Source organism: Podarcis vaucheri (genome assembly GCF_965113315.1).
Source record: "Podarcis vaucheri genome assembly, chromosome: Z".
In the NCBI taxonomy this organism is placed as follows: domain Eukaryota; kingdom Metazoa; phylum Chordata; class Lepidosauria; order Squamata; family Lacertidae; genus Podarcis; species Podarcis vaucheri.
Window position 1 is genome coordinate 28,979,022 of NC_138758.1, and position 16,806 is coordinate 28,995,827.

Consider the following 16,806-nt stretch of genomic DNA (forward strand, 5'->3'; position numbering starts at 1 on the left):
GACTTCCAAACCCCACCCTTCTCTCCCCGGTTTCAATCCCAAACCATAGTCCATTAGTCCGTCTTTTTAGCCTAGTGACCTTACGTCCGAGGCTCTCAAATCTCTCTCAGTCCCTTTCAGCCGGCTTCTTTGAAAGTCCCTTATGATTGACACCCAAACTCGAAGAGGCACTTTCTCAATAATGTCCATGATCCTTCCAGCCAGGCCTACTTGTTTAAAGGTGGAGCTCAAGCTCTGTTTCTTAGATCCATGTGTCCCAAAGACTCCAGCTTCCACCTTGGTCGAGCTTGAAGTCATCTTGACAGGCCTCCGGCTCTCGTTTACCTTCTGTAACATTTCGGCCACCCCTCCTTTCTGCTCCTCCTGTTCAGCAAGTATCTTTTCCTCCTCTTCAGTCTTTGGTTTCTTTTCCTGTCCAGCTGCCTGTGTTTTGAACATCAAGTCCTTTTCCAGCTCCGAGGGTATATTTACTGTTGACTTCGGTTTTGTAGGGCTTGTAGACAAAACATGGCCTTGCTCATACATCTTTCGCAGCTTTCCCATGAGAAAGACGACCTCATCCAGATCTGCCAGAATTTTCCGACCTATTTCCATTCTTGTAATGTCCGTGAATCCCCTCTAGAGGGATTCTGGTTACTTAATATTCCTTTCACTTCCAATCAAAAAGTCAAATTTATTTGTATCAATCTTTCTTTACTTTCAATACTTTGTAACGATATAACCGGCTAAAGCCAAAACTTTCAGTTTTTTGCGACTTTGACAGCTAATTTGACAGCTGTCAAAGTCTTCTGTAAACCCTCAGCAGGCTCTTTTCACGGGTTACTCCCGGTCTCGAGAAGAGTGGTACTTAATCTAAACAAATAAACTCTTGTCCTCCAGCACAGTAACTTAGACTTTTTAAATCCGTGGAATTAATAACTTTATCCAATCAGGGGAAAAAAACAGCTCATCTTGCAACCTTAGTTGGTAAATCCTTGCTTTAAACTGTTTACAATGGGGGGGAGACGGACTTCCTCTTTGCACCTCCCCCGCTCGTGCCAAATCCACACACAAAATGATTTTAGTCCAATTTCCAAATTACTCACGGGTTGTTGTTCTTGATTTTAAGTCCAAATTTTTAAAAGGAAGAAGTCAGCGCTCTCCGACAAATGGCATGCGGCTTTGCTCGGCAGGGGAAGCAGAAGACTCACAGCACCACGCCGCTGCCCGTCACCCGTTCCGTAGCCTTTAAAAAGGCTCCTTCGCATCCGCTCCCATGGTTTTTAAGGGTCCCCGCGTCGCCGGCATGGCAAGACCCAGCCCCTGTCGAGCAGATTCCCTCCGGAGCTCGGAGGGAATCCGCCATTAGCCGATCGCGCTAACCCGGAAGTCCCACATCTCCCACCCCTACTTGCAGCCTTTCCCATTCTGACCTTTGTTTATGTAGGATGCTCATTTCAGTTTGTTAACCTCGAGGCCTTTTCAAGTAGCAGAAGCTTATAAATCATAGAATTGTAGAATTGTGGAGTTGGAAGGGACCCCAAGGGTCATCTAGTCCAACCTGCTGCAGTGCAGAAAGCTCAGCTAAACATCCATGACAGATGGTCATCATATAATACATTGCATGTAGGGCCTGCTTTTCTCATAGGGATTTTTCCTCTTGAGGTATTTACTCTGTTTCCAGTCCATTATTGCTGTTTTCATTTTTACACAGTGCTAAGCTTTTTCTTTCCACTAAAAGTGCTAGCTGTGCAATATTAAGAAGATCCACTTGGTGGCACAATATATTAGCTTCGTATAATGCATTATTTTGTGAAAGATTACAAAAGTGCAGGCAGCGCACGGGCTCTGTGCTTGCCCATCTTTGGGAAGGAGGGAATGTCTCCATGACTGTGCCAGAGTTCTAGATCTTCCTTCTCGGATCCTCACTCAGCCTGGGCAGGTGGGACTTGCTTGGAAGTCAAAACTTGTCCCATATAAAAATAGGCTGGGGTTATTTACTTCTAAAGTTAAAGATAAAAATAAACCTTGCCCTGTTGCTTTAGCCCCCTTCCTCCCTTCTTCTCTGCTGTGTATGTGTGCACACTTGTATGTATTCAGACACTGTGTTACATCAGATGTTTAGCTGGTGAGATATCACGAAGTTGAAAACCAGACAGTGTCCAGACCTAGTTGCAGTCCTTTTCCTTTCTGGGTTTACCATATGCAGGATGCTCATTTCAGTCTGTCTGTCTCCAAACCTTTGCAAGTAGCAGAACCTCATATGTGATATCATACACTACATGCAGGACATGCTTTTCTTGTATGGTTTTTTTTCCTCCTGTGGCACCGCCCTCCTAAAGCCAGCAGAAACCTTATGTGATCCCAGTTTATGCAGGTGTCTCTATGCATGGGAATAAATAAATGGAGAGTGGGTGTCCTTCACTCTCCGTTTAGTGTTTGCTTCCCTCAGCAGCTCCTGACCTTTTGTGCTACACCTTCTGAAAGCTGCATATGTTGCAGTCAAACACTGTATTTTGAATGGTTGCTGCCCTCAACTAGCCTGAATTACAAGCTGCCACTTATCGCATGGAAAAATAGACAGGTTATTTACTACTAAGTTAAAAATAATAATAAACCTTGTTCTGTTCTTGAAGCCTAGTTTGTACCATAACCACTTCTCTGTGTGTGTGTGCTCCTGTGTGTGTGTCTCTCTTGAGAATATCTATTTTATCTGACTTTGGGAGGGTGGCTGGTACCGCCCTCCCAAAGTCCAGAAACCTAATGCCTTTGCACAGATGTCTCTGTGCATGGGGAATAAATAAATGGATAAACGGTTTCCTTTCTTCTCCATTTATCTATTTATTTCTCTCTGTAGTTCCAGAGGCTCATAAGCCCTTTCTGTCTCACATGGCAAGAGATGCGAATGCTGCTGTCCAGTGCTGCTTTGAATAACTGCTGCCTTCAGTTGCTTAAGCCTTGTTTCTCCCTTCTCCCCTTCTGTATCTGTGGGCATGCTTGTGTGTCTTTGTCTCCCTCATGTCTATCAGGGAACATTCTCTCAGATTTCCTTTGATATCTATGCTACCAATTACATCTACAACTTTAAGTTTAGAGAAAGTGTCTTAATTTAAATATTATCCATACAATAAAATAACAATTGTAACAATATGTTAAAGGTAAGTAAATATTTATGCTTCAGACCTCTAAATAGTAGCAGTAGCCGGGACATGAGTCCATTTGTCTCTACATAGTTTAATCCTAATTTCAGACACTGTGCTGTATCAGTATATCATGATGCTCACTGGTATACCACAGTGTTTAAAACCAGACTTGATGTTGGATACTCATTTAAATCTATCCGTCTCTGTGCCTTTTCAAGGAGCAGAACCTCATCTTTCATATGATACATTGCATATAGAACCTGCTTTTCTTGTAGGGATTTGTCTTCTCTCAAGTGCTTAATGCTCTTCGCATGCCATTATTGCTGTTCTCATTTTTACACCGCGCTATGCTTTTTCATTCATCCAAAAGTCCTAAGTGGTGCAATATTATGAAGATCCACTTGGGGTGCCAAATAGCAGACCCACAAGCCACCATTTTATAAAAGATAACAGTGCCTCCATTTTGTCTGGCTTTTGGAGGGTGGCGCAAGGGCTCTGGGCCACCAGAGCCCTGGCACTGCCTTCCCAATGACGGAAGCATAGTAAGTGCTTGCCCATTTTTTGGAAGAAGGAAAGGGCTCTAGGACCATCCCAGAGCTAGAGGGAGATGGCACATCCTTGAAAAGATCTTATGCAATCACAGTTTTGTACAGGTGCCTGTGCCCTTTCTGCCTTGCCTCCCAAAAGCAGCTCATGTTGCTGTCCAGCTCTGCCTTTTGAATTACTACTGCCTTCAGCCAGGGCTCGCATCTGGTTACTTACATCTGAGTTAAAAAAACTAAAAAAAACTTGCCCTCTTGTTTAAGCCTCCTTCCTCCCTTCTCCCCTTCTCTCTCTGTGTGTGCTTCCGTGTGTGTCTCCTTTGTGTCTGTAAGGGAACCCTCTCTCACCTTTCTTTTCATACCTGTGCTGCTAATTACTTTTACAGATTTAATATTTAAAAAGTGTGCTGATTTAAAATTTATCTGTACAATAAAATAACAGTGGTAGCAATAAGTTAAAGCTAAGTAAATATAAGAACTTTGAGGAGCAGCAGTTGCCAGGACATTGCCCCATTCATCTCTATATAGTTTCATCCTTATTTCAGACATCGTGTTATATTGGTATATCGCAATGTTTAGCTGGTGACATACCACGATGTTGAAAACCAGACATCGTCTAGACCTACTTAGTCTCTCAATCTCCATGCGTTTTGAAGGAGCAGAACCTCATTTATGATACATTGAATACAGGACCTGCTTTTCTTGTAGGGTTTTTTTCTCCCCTGAGGTGCTTAACACTGTTTTTAACCCCATTATTGCTGTTCTCATTTTTAAACAGCACAGTGTTATTTCATTCATCCAAAAGTCCTAGTTGATGCAATATTTTGAAGATCCACTTGGTGGTACCACATATTAGCTTCACACAGGGTGCCATTTTGTGAAAGATTACAAAGTGCCTCCATTTTGTCTGGCTTTTGGAGAGCGGGATGGAGGCTCTGGGATGCTGACATAGTACTTGCACCGCCTTCCTAATGACGGAAGCCTAAGAAGTGTTTGCCCATCTTTGGGAAGGAGGGAAGGGCTCTAGGACCATGCCAGAACCCTGAATCTTCCTGCCAGAGCAGTGCCGCAGAACAATGGGGTTATTTACTTCTGAGTTAATAATAATAATAATAATAATAATAATAATAATAATAATAATAATAATATAAAAATAATAATAAACCTTGCTTTTTGTTTAAGCCTCCTCCCTCCATTCTCCCATTTTGTATATGTGTGCAGGGTTGTGCACCTGTGTCTCCCCTCATGTCTATTAGGGAACATTTTCTCACATTTCCATTTAAATCTATGCCACTAATTATATAGCTTTAATTTTAGGGAAAGTGTCCTAATTTAAAAATTACCATAAAACAACAGTTGGAACAATTTGTTAAAGGTAATACAGACATCTAAGTAGCAACAGTTTCCAGGACATTACCCCGTTTGTCTCTTCATAATTTCATCCTTATTTCAAACATTGTGTTATATCAGTATATCACGATGTTTAACTGGTGACATATCACAATGTTGAAAAACAGACATCGCCCAGACCTAGCTGCAGCCATTTTCTTTCTGTAGGATTCCATTTCAGTGTGTCAATCTCCATGCATTTTCATTTATCAAAACATACATTACAGGTAGGACCTACATTTCTGGTTGGGGGCGGGGGTTCCTCCTTGAGGTACTTAACACTGTTTCTAGTCCATTATTGCTGTTCCCATTTTTAAACAGCGCAGTGTTAAATCATTCATCCAAAAGTCCTAGGTGGAGCAATATTATGAAGATCCACTTGGGGGTGCCAAATAGCAGACTCACAAGCCGCCATTTTATAAAAGATAACAGAGTGCCTCCATTTTGTATGGCTTTTGGAGGGTGGCGCATGGACTCTGGCACAGCCTCCCCTAAGCCGGAAGCTCAAGAAGTGCTTGCCCATCTTTGGGAAGGAGGGAAGGGCGCTAGGACCACAACAGAGACCTGAATCTTCCTTCCCAGAGCCAGAGCGGTGCTGGCAGTGCTGGAAGTACAGTTCCCCAAGCTGAGATGCCACAATTTTTGCAAGATCCATAACTGAGAAACTCCACTTGTGGGTGACAAATATTGGCCTCAAAAGGTTTGGAAGGGCACTATGAGGGTTCTGCAGTGCTGCCATGGCCCTGACACTGCCCTCCAAAGCTGGGAAAGCCTTATGGGATTGCAGTTTTGCGCAGGTGTCTCTATGCATGGGAATAAATAAATGGAGAGTGGGTTTCCTTTTATTTAAATTAATCTATTTACTCCCCCCACACACCTCCTGACACCTAAGCCCTGCTGGGTCCCTCACATGGAAAAATAGACTGGGGTCATTTACTTCTGAGTTCAAATTAATAATAATAATAATAATAATAATAATAATAATAATAATAAACCTTACCCTGCTGTTTAAGCCTCATTCCTCCCTTCTCCCCTTCTCTCTGTGTGTTCCTTTTTCTGGGTTTCCTCAAATGTGCCTCTATTTTGTCTGACTTTGGGAGGGCAGGGTGAGTGATCTCAGAGAGCCCTGGGTCTTTCTTCTTACACAGAAGAACAGCACAGAGAAATCAAGGTGGCAAAAACGTGAGAAGATCCATTTTATCTGACTTTGGGAGGGTGGCTGGTACCACCCTCCCAAAGTCCGGAAACCTAATGCCTTTGTGCAGATGTCTCTGTGCATGGGGAATAAATAAATGGATAAACGGTTTCCTTTCTTCTCCATTTATCTATTTATTTCTCTCTGTAGTTCCAGAGACTCATAAGCCCTTTCTGTCTCACATGGCAAGAGATGTGAATGCTGCTGTCCAGTGCTGCTTTGAATAACTGCTGCCTTCAGTTGCTTAAGCCTTGTTTCTCCCTTCTCCCCTTCTGTATCTGTGGGCATGCTTGTGTGTCTTTGTCTCCCTCATGTCTATCAGGGAACATTCTCTCAGATTTCCTTTGATATCTATGCTACCAATTACATCTACAACTTTAATTTTAGAGAAAGTGTCTTAATTTAAATATTATCCATACTATAAAATAAAAATTGTAACAATATGTTAAAGGCAAGGATATATTTATAAGTTTCAGACACCTAAGTAGCAGTTGCTTCTATCCGTATTTCAGACATTGTGTTATGCTGGTATACAGCGATGTTTAGCTGGTGACATACCACGATGTTGAAAACCAGACATCGTCCAGCCCTAGCTGCAGCCATTTTCCTTTCTGGGCTATGTTTATGTAGGATGTTAATTTCAGTCTGTCAATCTCTATGCTTTTTCAAGGAGCAGAACCTCATATATGATACATTGCATATAGGACCTGCTTTTTTTGTAGGGATTTTTCATCCCTCAAGTGCTTAATGCTGTTTCCAGTCCATTATTGCTGTTCTCATTTTACACAGCGCTATGCTATTTCATTCATGCAAAAGTCCTAAGTGGTGCAATATTATGAAGATCCACTTGGGGTGCCAAAAAGCGGACTCACAAGCTTCCATTTTATAAAAGATAACAGAGTGCCTCCATTTTGTGTGGCTTTTGGAGGGTGGCGCAGGGCTCTGGGATACTGGGTATCACCTTCCCAATGACGGAAGCATAGTAAGTGCTTGCCCATTTTTTGGAAGAAGGGAAGGGCTCTAGGACCCCGCAGAAGCCCTGGATCTTCCTTCCCTGAGCCAGAGCTGTGCCCACAGTTATATCTTTCCAGTTGTATCTTTCAATAGATCGTCTATAGTCCATTATCTTACACACCTTTGGGAAATTGGGATAAGGGCTCTGGGATGCCCTCTAGCACCACCCTCCCTAAACCCGGAAAACCTTATGGGATCACAGCTTTGTTCAGGTGTCTCTGTGGGTGGGAATGAGAGCAAAGGAGGGTTTCCTTTGTTCTCCATTTATCAATTTACTCTTGTTCTGCAGCTCCTGACACTTGAAAGTGCTTTCTGCCTCATCTCTGAAATGATGCATGCTACCGCCCTCATCCGGGGCTCACTTGGAAACAAAGTCTTGTCCCATGGAAAAATAGATTGGGGTTATTTTACATATTGTCAGGGGTTCAGAAGCAGAGACGCAGAGAAGGGTGGAAACAGAGAGCGAGGGGGAGGAAGCCGAAGGGAGAATGAGTGATGATGACGACCCGAGATCTCCAAGCCTAAGCAGTGAGTCAGAGGACTCCCAAAAGGGAGCCCCAGTGAGCAGAGCAAGGGGGGGATCCGGGGGGACACCCCAGGAGGAAGGGAACAGAGGAGATTCAGAGAGCAGCAGCTGGAAGTCGGGACCCACGCTCAAGACTGAGAGCAGCAGGGAGGAAGGTAGCCAGGCATCGGGTTCCGGAGGCTGTCAGCAGGAGGGAGGGCACGAGTCAGGGGTGGTCACGCCCTCCTCAGAGAGCGAGGCAACGGTTAAGAGGAAAGTAGAGAGTTGGGCGCGCGCGCCAAGTTCAAATGCAGCGGAAGCTGGAGCAGTAAGCAGCCCGGAGAGTGAGCCAGGTCCTAAAGCCCGCCGCAAGGAGGCAGAAGGATCAGGGGGGTCAGCGTCAGAGGAGAGTAGAAGGGAGGAGGCCCAGGGGGGCAGAAGGACCCAGAGACGTAGGGAGAGGCGAAGGAGGTGGAGCAAGGCTAGGGTATTAAGCTGGTGTGCAAGAGGCGGGGACTCAGACGGGTCTTCGCCGACCTAGAGCAGAAGGTGTAGAGCTGCACGCTGCAGTTCGGAAATGAAACCTGTAACTCAATAAAGACTCTTTTAAAGTGGACGCTGTGTGGCGTGGTCCTATGTGAGCTGGGACCTGGTAGCAGCTCTGACAGTAAGACCCGTCTCTTCAAAGCTTCAGAAACCTGAAACCTCGCAGCGGGAGCAGAAGCCGCTAGGGGAGGAAGAGGGGTGTCTGTAAGCGAGCTCACAAAGGTTAGCAAGATGACGGAAGAACAGAGGATCTCCGCGCTGCAAGAGGCAGTGAACCAGTTGTCCTCAGAGGTATTGGCTTCCAAGAAACGGGAGGAGGAGATTACAGCCGCCTACAGAGACCTACACGCCAGGTTTGAAATGCTTGTTAAGCAAGGGCAACCGGGACCCAGACCGGAGGGCGTGGGATTGGCACGGAGAGCAGGAGGGCTTGTGGCTCACTTCGATGGGACTTTGCAACAGTACCCTAATTTTAAAGCAGACGTAATGTGCGCACTGCAACTGCTGGCAAAAGACTTTAGAGATGAGGAAGAGAAGGTGGGGTTCATATTGTCCCATTTGCATGGGGATGCCAAAGCCTGGCTGCGCAATTTGTGGAGGGATAAAGATCCGGCGCTTCAGAATGCAGATGCCTTTATCAAAGCGATGGATGCGTGTTTTTTGTCTACTATTGATGTGGATCTTGCCAGACGGGAGATTCATGGACTAAAACAAGGGAGGGCGAGCGTCCGGCAGTATCACGCCCGATTTTTTGCGCTGGTCAGTGCTTTAGAATGGGATCGGGATTCGCCCCCTGTCAGAGACCTCTTCTGGGAGGGTCTAAGTTCAGCGGTTAAGGATGAAATTGCAAGGGGGGAGAGGCCCCGAAGCACGCAGGAGGTGGTCCAAAGGGCGCTGACTGTGGGGGTGAGGCTGGAAGAACGTCCATGGTGCAGAGATGAAGGACGTGGAGGGCGCGAAGCAGCGAGAAGTTTCTCTTTCGTTCCGAGGGAAGCAGCGCGTGCGCAATCCACACCTCCGCCAGGAGGGGGAGGGGAACCGATGGAGGTTGGAGGTGCAAGGGCTCAGTCAGCAGCCAGAGCCCTAGCACCGGCAGCAGTGAAAGCGAAGCCTCCTAGAGGGAACAGGAAGTGTTACATCTGCGAGGATCCAGGCCATTTGGCGAAGGAGTGTCCCCGGAGGCTCCACAAGCACACTGCAGCCTCAGCAATGGTGACTGCAGCAACGCAGCAAGGAGAACCACAGCAGGGAAACGACGATGTCTGGCTGGAGACGGAGGCACTGGGGCCCAGCCAGACGCATCTGTGAAGCAGTCCCCAGCAATCTTGCAACCCACGGATCCCCTCCCACCCAAACCAGTAGTGCAGCTCACAGCATCTCTCCAGCTACCCGACGGCGTCACTATCGAAGTGCCGCTTTCTGTGGATTCTGGAAGCAACGCAGACTTTATAGCGCAGAGCTTTGTGGAGCAGCACGCTATACAGCTATTGCCTGCCACTCTGCCCCTGCAAGTCGTCACAGTGGATGGCAGAGAGTTGCTAGGGGGGCAGGTGGTGAAGCAGACGCCACCGATGGTGATGCGCCTTGGCAACCACAGGGAAGTCATCAGTTTTAATGTCACCCAACTGTCGGACACGCCCATTGTGTTGGGCATGAGTTGGCTGGACAGGCACAGTCCGACACTGGCTTGGTACCAGAGACAACTGATCTTCGGCTCCTCTTATTGCGCAGAACACTGCATCCTGCCCCGACGGGAGGGAGAGGAGGAGGAATCACAACTGCAGTTGGGAACGTTGCAAGCGGTCCCCCACAAATACGCGAGCTTTTTGGAGGTCTTCTGCGAGAAGGAGGCGGACAAGCTACCCCCTCACCGGCCATATGACTGCAAGATTGACCTCCTACCGGGGGCGACGCTGCCGAAGGGGCGGCTATACTCCATGTCTGAAGATGAAATGCAGGAACTCAAACAGTTCATCGAGCATAATCTGGAGCGTGGCTTCATCAGAGAGTCCAAGGCAGTGGGGGGCAGTCCCGTTTTCTTCGTGAAAAAGAAAGACACGCCCCAAAAAAGACTAGTTGTGGACTACCGCCTTTTGAACCAGATGACCAAACCGTCTGACTACCCCATGCCCAGGATTGACGACCTCCTCGCGACAGTGCGCAAGGGACGCGTGTTCACCAAGTTGGACCTGCGAGGGGCGTACAATCTCATCCGCATGCGGGAGGGCGATGAGTGGAAGACGGCCATGTTCACACCGCTGGGCACCTACGAATACAGAGTTATGCCCTTTGGATTACAAAATGGCTCTCACTGTTTTCAAGCTTTTATGCATCACGTGTTGGAGGGACTCCTCTACAAGACATGCGTCTGCTTCCTGGATGACATCCTGATTTTCTCTGACTCGCAGCAAGCTCACGACCGAGACGTGAGGGAGGTGCTCAGCAGGTTGCAACAACATAGACTGTACGCCAAGCTGGAGAAGTGCCAGTTCGACACGACGGAGGTGGATTTCCTGGGATACAAGTTGTCGGACAAGGGGATAGCCATGGACAGCACCAAGGTTCGTGCGGTATTGGATTGGAAAAGCCCGCGCAACCGGAAGGAGGTCCAGCGGTTTGTCGGCTTCGCCAACTTCTATCGCAAGTTTATCAAGGGGTTCGCGATGCAGACGGCAGCAATTACGGACACGCTCAGCTCCAAAAAAAAGAAATTCATCTGGACGGAGCAGGCGGAACAGTCCTTTCAAGCGCTCAAGCATCTCTTCGCATCGGAGAAGCAACTGCTGCATATCGACCCCAGTAAACCGTTGAGGGTAGAGACAGACGCGTCAGACAGAGCCGTGGGAGCTGTCCTGATGCAGCGAGACCCGCAGGGGGTGTGGCGGCCGGGAGCGTTCTACTCCAGAAAGCTCAGCAAGTCGGAGCAGAACTACACCATCTGGGACAGGGAGTTGCTGGCCATTCATGCAGCTTTCAAGGCGTGGAGGCACTTCCTAATCGGCGCCAAGCACACGGTGCAGGTCTGCACGGACCACAAGAATCTGGAGCACTGGCGCACGGCTCAGTTCCTGAACCAGAGGCAGATACGTTGGGCGGAGTTCTTTGCTGACTTCAATTTCCGAATAGAGTACGTCCCAGGCGACACCAACATCATGGCGGATGCACTGTCCCGAAAACCGCAATACCTAGAAGAGGTGACGCCAGCGGCGGCCATGCACATCTTCGCACCGACGGCGTGGGCGTGTGCCTCAGCTACAGTAGACCTGGATGCGGTGCGACGTGCATTGCGGGACGACTCATTCGCGCAAGACAAGATGGCGGAACTGCTCAGAGGCACGGCTACCACGGACGAGTTCCAGGTGCGGGACGGCTTGCTCCTACGCAAAGGGGCTGTCTATGTACCAGGAGACGACCTTCGCGCCAAGGTACTGCAACAGTTGCACGACGCACCCACGGCCGGTCACTTTGGCACAGAGAAAACGATGGAATTAGTCGCGAGAGACTTCTGGTGGCCCAGGCTGAGAGGAGAGGTCGCGGACTACGTCGCGAGGTGCGACACCTGCCAGAGGGCCAAGCCGGTACACAGACCACCGGCGGGACTGTTAGAACCGCTGCAAACACCGTTTGAACCGTGGGAGAGGGTGGCCCTGGACTTTGTGACGGATTTACCCAACTCGAGAGGAAAGACAGCTGTGCTAGTGGTGGTGGACTTGTTCACCAAGATGGCACATTTCATTCCGTGTGCGAAGGTGGCCACGGCGGAACAAACCGCCAAACTGTTCATAGATCACGTGTTCAAAGTGCATGGCCTGCCACGGTCTATCCTGTCCGACCGCGGACGCCAGTTCATCTCGTCTTTCTGGCAGAAGCTGATGGGTTTTCTAAATGTCAAGGTCAATCTGGCATCAGCAAGACACCCGCAGACCAACGGGCAAGCAGAGAGGGTCAATGCCATCATGCAGCAGTACCTGAGATGCTATGCCAATCAACAGCCTGCGACGTGGGTGGATTACCTGCCGCTAGCCGAGTTCGCTTACAACAACACGAAGCACGTGTCCACAGGAGTGACGCCGTTCTTTGCCAACAATGGGAGGAATCCCAGAACCTTCCCGGGACTGGAGAGAGTGGGGGAAGGAGAACCACAGACGGCGGACGCGTTCGCGTCAGAGCTGCAGGCGGTCCACGATCAACTCAGACGGCAGCTGGAGCTAGCTAAGCACGCCTACAAGGTGCAAGCTGACAAGCACAGGCGGGTTGGCGAAGTGATCCAAGTGGGAGACTGGGTCTGGTTGGCAGCCCACGCAGTGCCGACCAGGTCGCTTGCCAAGAAGAAGTTGGGGCACAAGCAGATCGGTCCGTACCAAGTCGAAGCGCAGATCAACCCGGTAGCCTTCCGACTGGCGCTGCCGGAGGGTTCCAGAATGCATCCGGTGTTCCACAGGTCGGTGCTCACTCCCTACAAGGCACCTCACAGGTTCCAGGAGCCAGGGACGGCGCCAAGTCCGCTCCGGGAACGGACGGAGACGCGGGAGGTGAAGCACCAGGACCACATCAACGAGGTCACGGAGATTTTGGACTCCAGATGGGGGGAAGAGGGAGTCGAATACCTCTTAGCCAGAGAGGGCACCCGGGCCAGCGCCAATAGCTGGGTACCAGACTACGCTTTGGAGGAACCCCTGCTCAAGGACGAGTTTCATGCCCTCTTCCCACACAAACCCATGCCAGCGAGCTTCTTCGACGACTGGTTGTTCACACCCACACTTTCTTCCAGCACGTTCCATGGATTCGACTCAGAAGGGGAACCCGCACGGAGCACCCGTTCCCCAGAAGGTTCACCGGCAGGTTCGGCATCAGGCAACTCGTATTGGTGGGACGATCGACCAGAGGAGCGATGGCGCAGGAAGTGGCTGGAGATGCCAGGTCGAGCGACCGACGCAGAGACTGACATGGACGTGTTCGGGGAGGACCTCGGGTTCGAGCACGGCGGTACAGAGATGGAAGAGCAACAAGTCAACGTCGACGACCGCGAGGGGGAAGACTCGGAGGTCTTCAGTTGGCGGCCACCCACGGGGAGCGACCTGTATCCAGCATTCCCTCCCATGATGATGGAGCGCCCAGCACCCACACCTGGCAGCGGGGAGGGGGGAAGGGGGGGCTTCGAGGGGGGGATGGATGTCAGGGGTTCAGAAGCAGAGACGCAGAGAAGGGTGGAAACAGAGAGCGAGGGGGAGGAAGCCGAAGGGAGAATGAGTGATGATGACGACCCGAGATCTCCAAGCCTAAGCAGTGAGTCAGAGGACTCCCAAAAGGGAGCCCCAGTGAGCAGAGCAAGGGGGGGATCCGGGGGGACACCCCAGGAGGAAGGGAACAGAGGAGATTCAGAGAGCAGCAGCTGGAAGTCGGGACCCACGCTCAAGACTGAGAGCAGCAGGGAGGAAGGTAGCCAGGCATCGGGTTCCGGAGGCTGTCAGCAGGAGGGAGGGCACGAGTCAGGGGTGGTCACGCCCTCCTCAGAGAGCGAGGCAACGGTTAAGAGGAAAGTAGAGAGTTGGGCGCGCGCGCCAAGTTCAAATGCAGCGGAAGCTGGAGCAGTAAGCAGCCCGGAGAGTGAGCCAGGTCCTAAAGCCCGCCGCAAGGAGGCAGAAGGATCAGGGGGGTCAGCGTCAGAGGAGAGTAGAAGGGAGGAGGCCCAGGGGGGCAGAAGGACCCAGAGACGTAGGGAGAGGCGAAGGAGGTGGAGCAAGGCTAGGGTATTAAGCTGGTGTGCAAGAGGCGGGGACTCAGACGGGTCTTCGCCGACCTAGAGCAGAAGGTGTAGAGCTGCACGCTGCAGTTCGGAAATGAAACCTGTAACTCAATAAAGACTCTTTTAAAGTGGACGCTGTGTGGCGTGGTCCTATGTGAGCTGGGACCTGGTAGCAGCTCTGACACATATGAATAAATAATAAGAATAATGAACCTTGTCTTGTTGTTTAATCTTTCTTCCACTCTCTTGCGTTCCTATTTCTGTGTGAACCTTCGCTCACCTTTCATTTCATATCTGTGCCACGTATTACTTCTACAGCTTTAATTTTAGAGAAAGTGTAATAATTTTAAAATTATGTGTTCTACAGAATATTGTAACAATATATTAAAGGTAAGTAGATATTTATGTTTCAGAACCTTAAGGAATAGCAGTTGCCGGGACATAGCCCCATAGTTCCATCCTCATTTCAGACATTGTGTTATATTGGTAATATCACGATGTTTAGCTGGTGACATATCACGATGTTGAAAACCAGACATTGTCCAGCCCTAGCTGCAGCCATTTTCCTTTCTGTAGGACGCTATTTCAAACTCCATGCCTTTTCAAGGAGCAGAACCTCATTTATCATATAATATACTCCATGTAGGATCTGCTTTGGGGGAGCGGGGTTCTTAACGTTTCCATTCCATTATTGTCGTTCTTATTTTTACACAGTGCTATGCTATTTAATTAATCCAAAAGTCCTAGAAGGTTCAGAATTGAGAAGATCCACTTGGGGGCACCAGATATTAGCATTCCAAAGGCTCCATTTTGTGAAAGATTACAAACTGCCTCCATTTTGTCTGGCTTCCAGACCCCTGGCACTACCCCCCCCCCGAAGGATAGTAAGTGCTTGCCCATCTTTGGGAAGGACTCTAGGACCATGCCAGAGCTCTTCCTTCCCAGAGCAGTGCAGGCAGAACAACAGAACAAAGGCAGTTCTCCAGGGCAGAGAACTGTGCAGGTGGCACAAACTTGAGAAGATCCATTTTGTTTTACTTTTGGAGAGTGGCGTGAGGGCTCTGGGATCTGCCGGAGCCCTGGTACCAATCTCTGAAAGCCGGGAAAACCTTATGCCATGGTTCCGATGTTTCTCCTTGTTGGAGTAAATAAATAGAGAGAGTTTCCTTCACTCTCCATTGCTCTGCAGCTCCTGAAACTTGAAAGTCTTTTTTGCCTCGTTTCTCAAGAGCTGAGCTGTCCAGTGCTGCCTTTGAACTGCTGCTGGCCTCAGCTGGGATTGGCTTGGAAGTCACTACTTGTTCCATAGAAAAATAAACGGGGAGTATTTACTTCTGAGTTAATAATAATAATAATAATAATAATAATAATAATAATAATAATAATAAACCTTGCTCTGTTGAAGCTTCTCTCGTACCTTCTCAGCTTCTCTCTCTCTCTCTCTATCTATCTATCTATCTCTGTGTGTGTCTTGTGTCTGTAAGGGAACCTCCTCCTACCTTTCATATCCATGCTACTAATTACTTCTACAGCTTTAATTTTAGAGAACGTGTCCTAATTTAAAAAATATTTGTATTTTAAAATAACAATGGCAACAATATGTTAAAAGCATGGGGGGGGGATTAAGTTTCAGACTCCTAAGTAGTAGCTGTTGCCAAGACATTACCCAGTTCACCTCTTCATAGTTCCATCCTTATTTCAGACATTGTGTTATATTGGTATATTGTGATGTTTTGCTGGTGATATACTACTATTTTTAAAACTAGACATCATCCAGCCCTAGTTACAGCCTGAGAAATATTGATGTAGGGTGCTCATTTTAGTTTATCAGTCTCCATGCGTTTTCAAGGAGGAGAGCGTCATTTATCGTATGATACATTGCATGTAGAACCTGCTTTTCTTACAGAGTTTTTTCTTCCTCGGGGTACTTAACACTGTTTGCAGTCCATTATTTCTGTTCTCGTTTTTTACATAGTTAATTTCATGCATTCAAAAATCTGAGGCGGTGCAAAATTGAGAAGATCCATCTGGGGGCGCCAAATATCGGCCTTGTGCACAGTGTCACTTTATGAAAGGTTGCTGTTTTCTTTCCTGCAAAGTTTTCCTGCAATGGGGGCCAAGCCATGGTGGCTTGAGAAGAACCAAAATCTTTTCATGAATGTGTGCCTGTGTATCCCTCATGTCTTTGTCCCTTTCCTCTCTTCTCCGCTTCTGTGTGTACACACATGTATGTGTCTCCCCCTCTACGTTCCCCATTTTCTCCTCCTTACCATCTCACTCTCCCTAATATTCCCCTGCCCCTTTGCTTTCTCACACATTCCCCTCCCACGCCCCCTATGCTTCCTTATGTGCTTCTTCACCTTCCTTTTTGTTCCCTCTGGCCCACACCCACTGGTGAAAAAGAAGGAGAGAAGTGTTTTCATTTCCATTTCCTGGAGTTTACGTTTTTGGTACCCCATAAATAGCTTCCCTCCATATTAAAAATAAAGGTTGATGGTTTTTTTTTAAAGAAGGAGGTTATCTCTTTGCCACATAGTTTCATCTTTATTTCAGACATTGTGATACATTGTTTTATTGTGAAGTTTAGCTGGTGATATCTAACCTGATGTTGGAAACCAGACATCGCCTAGCCCTGGTGTATGCAAGGCAGGTAGCAAAGCCAAAATGACACTGCTGTGATTCCATCCTGTGAGGGACCCACTGGGATGACTGTTAAGATGTTGCGTCATTTTGTCATCCAAAGGGAG

The 16,806-nt window shown here is 48.3% G+C and overlaps 2 protein-coding genes across 3 annotated transcripts in view; one reads left to right on the plus strand and one right to left on the minus strand.

Annotated features, from left to right (window-relative positions):
• LOC309523972 (ras-like protein family member 11A-like) overlaps positions 1-16,806 on the minus strand; it is a 212,123-nt gene that overhangs the window by 48,461 nt on the left and 146,856 nt on the right. The window lies entirely within an intron of this gene.
• Positions 1-16,806, plus strand: part of CHIC1 (cysteine rich hydrophobic domain 1) — a 40,114-nt gene that overhangs the window by 10,326 nt on the left and 12,982 nt on the right. The window lies entirely within an intron of this gene.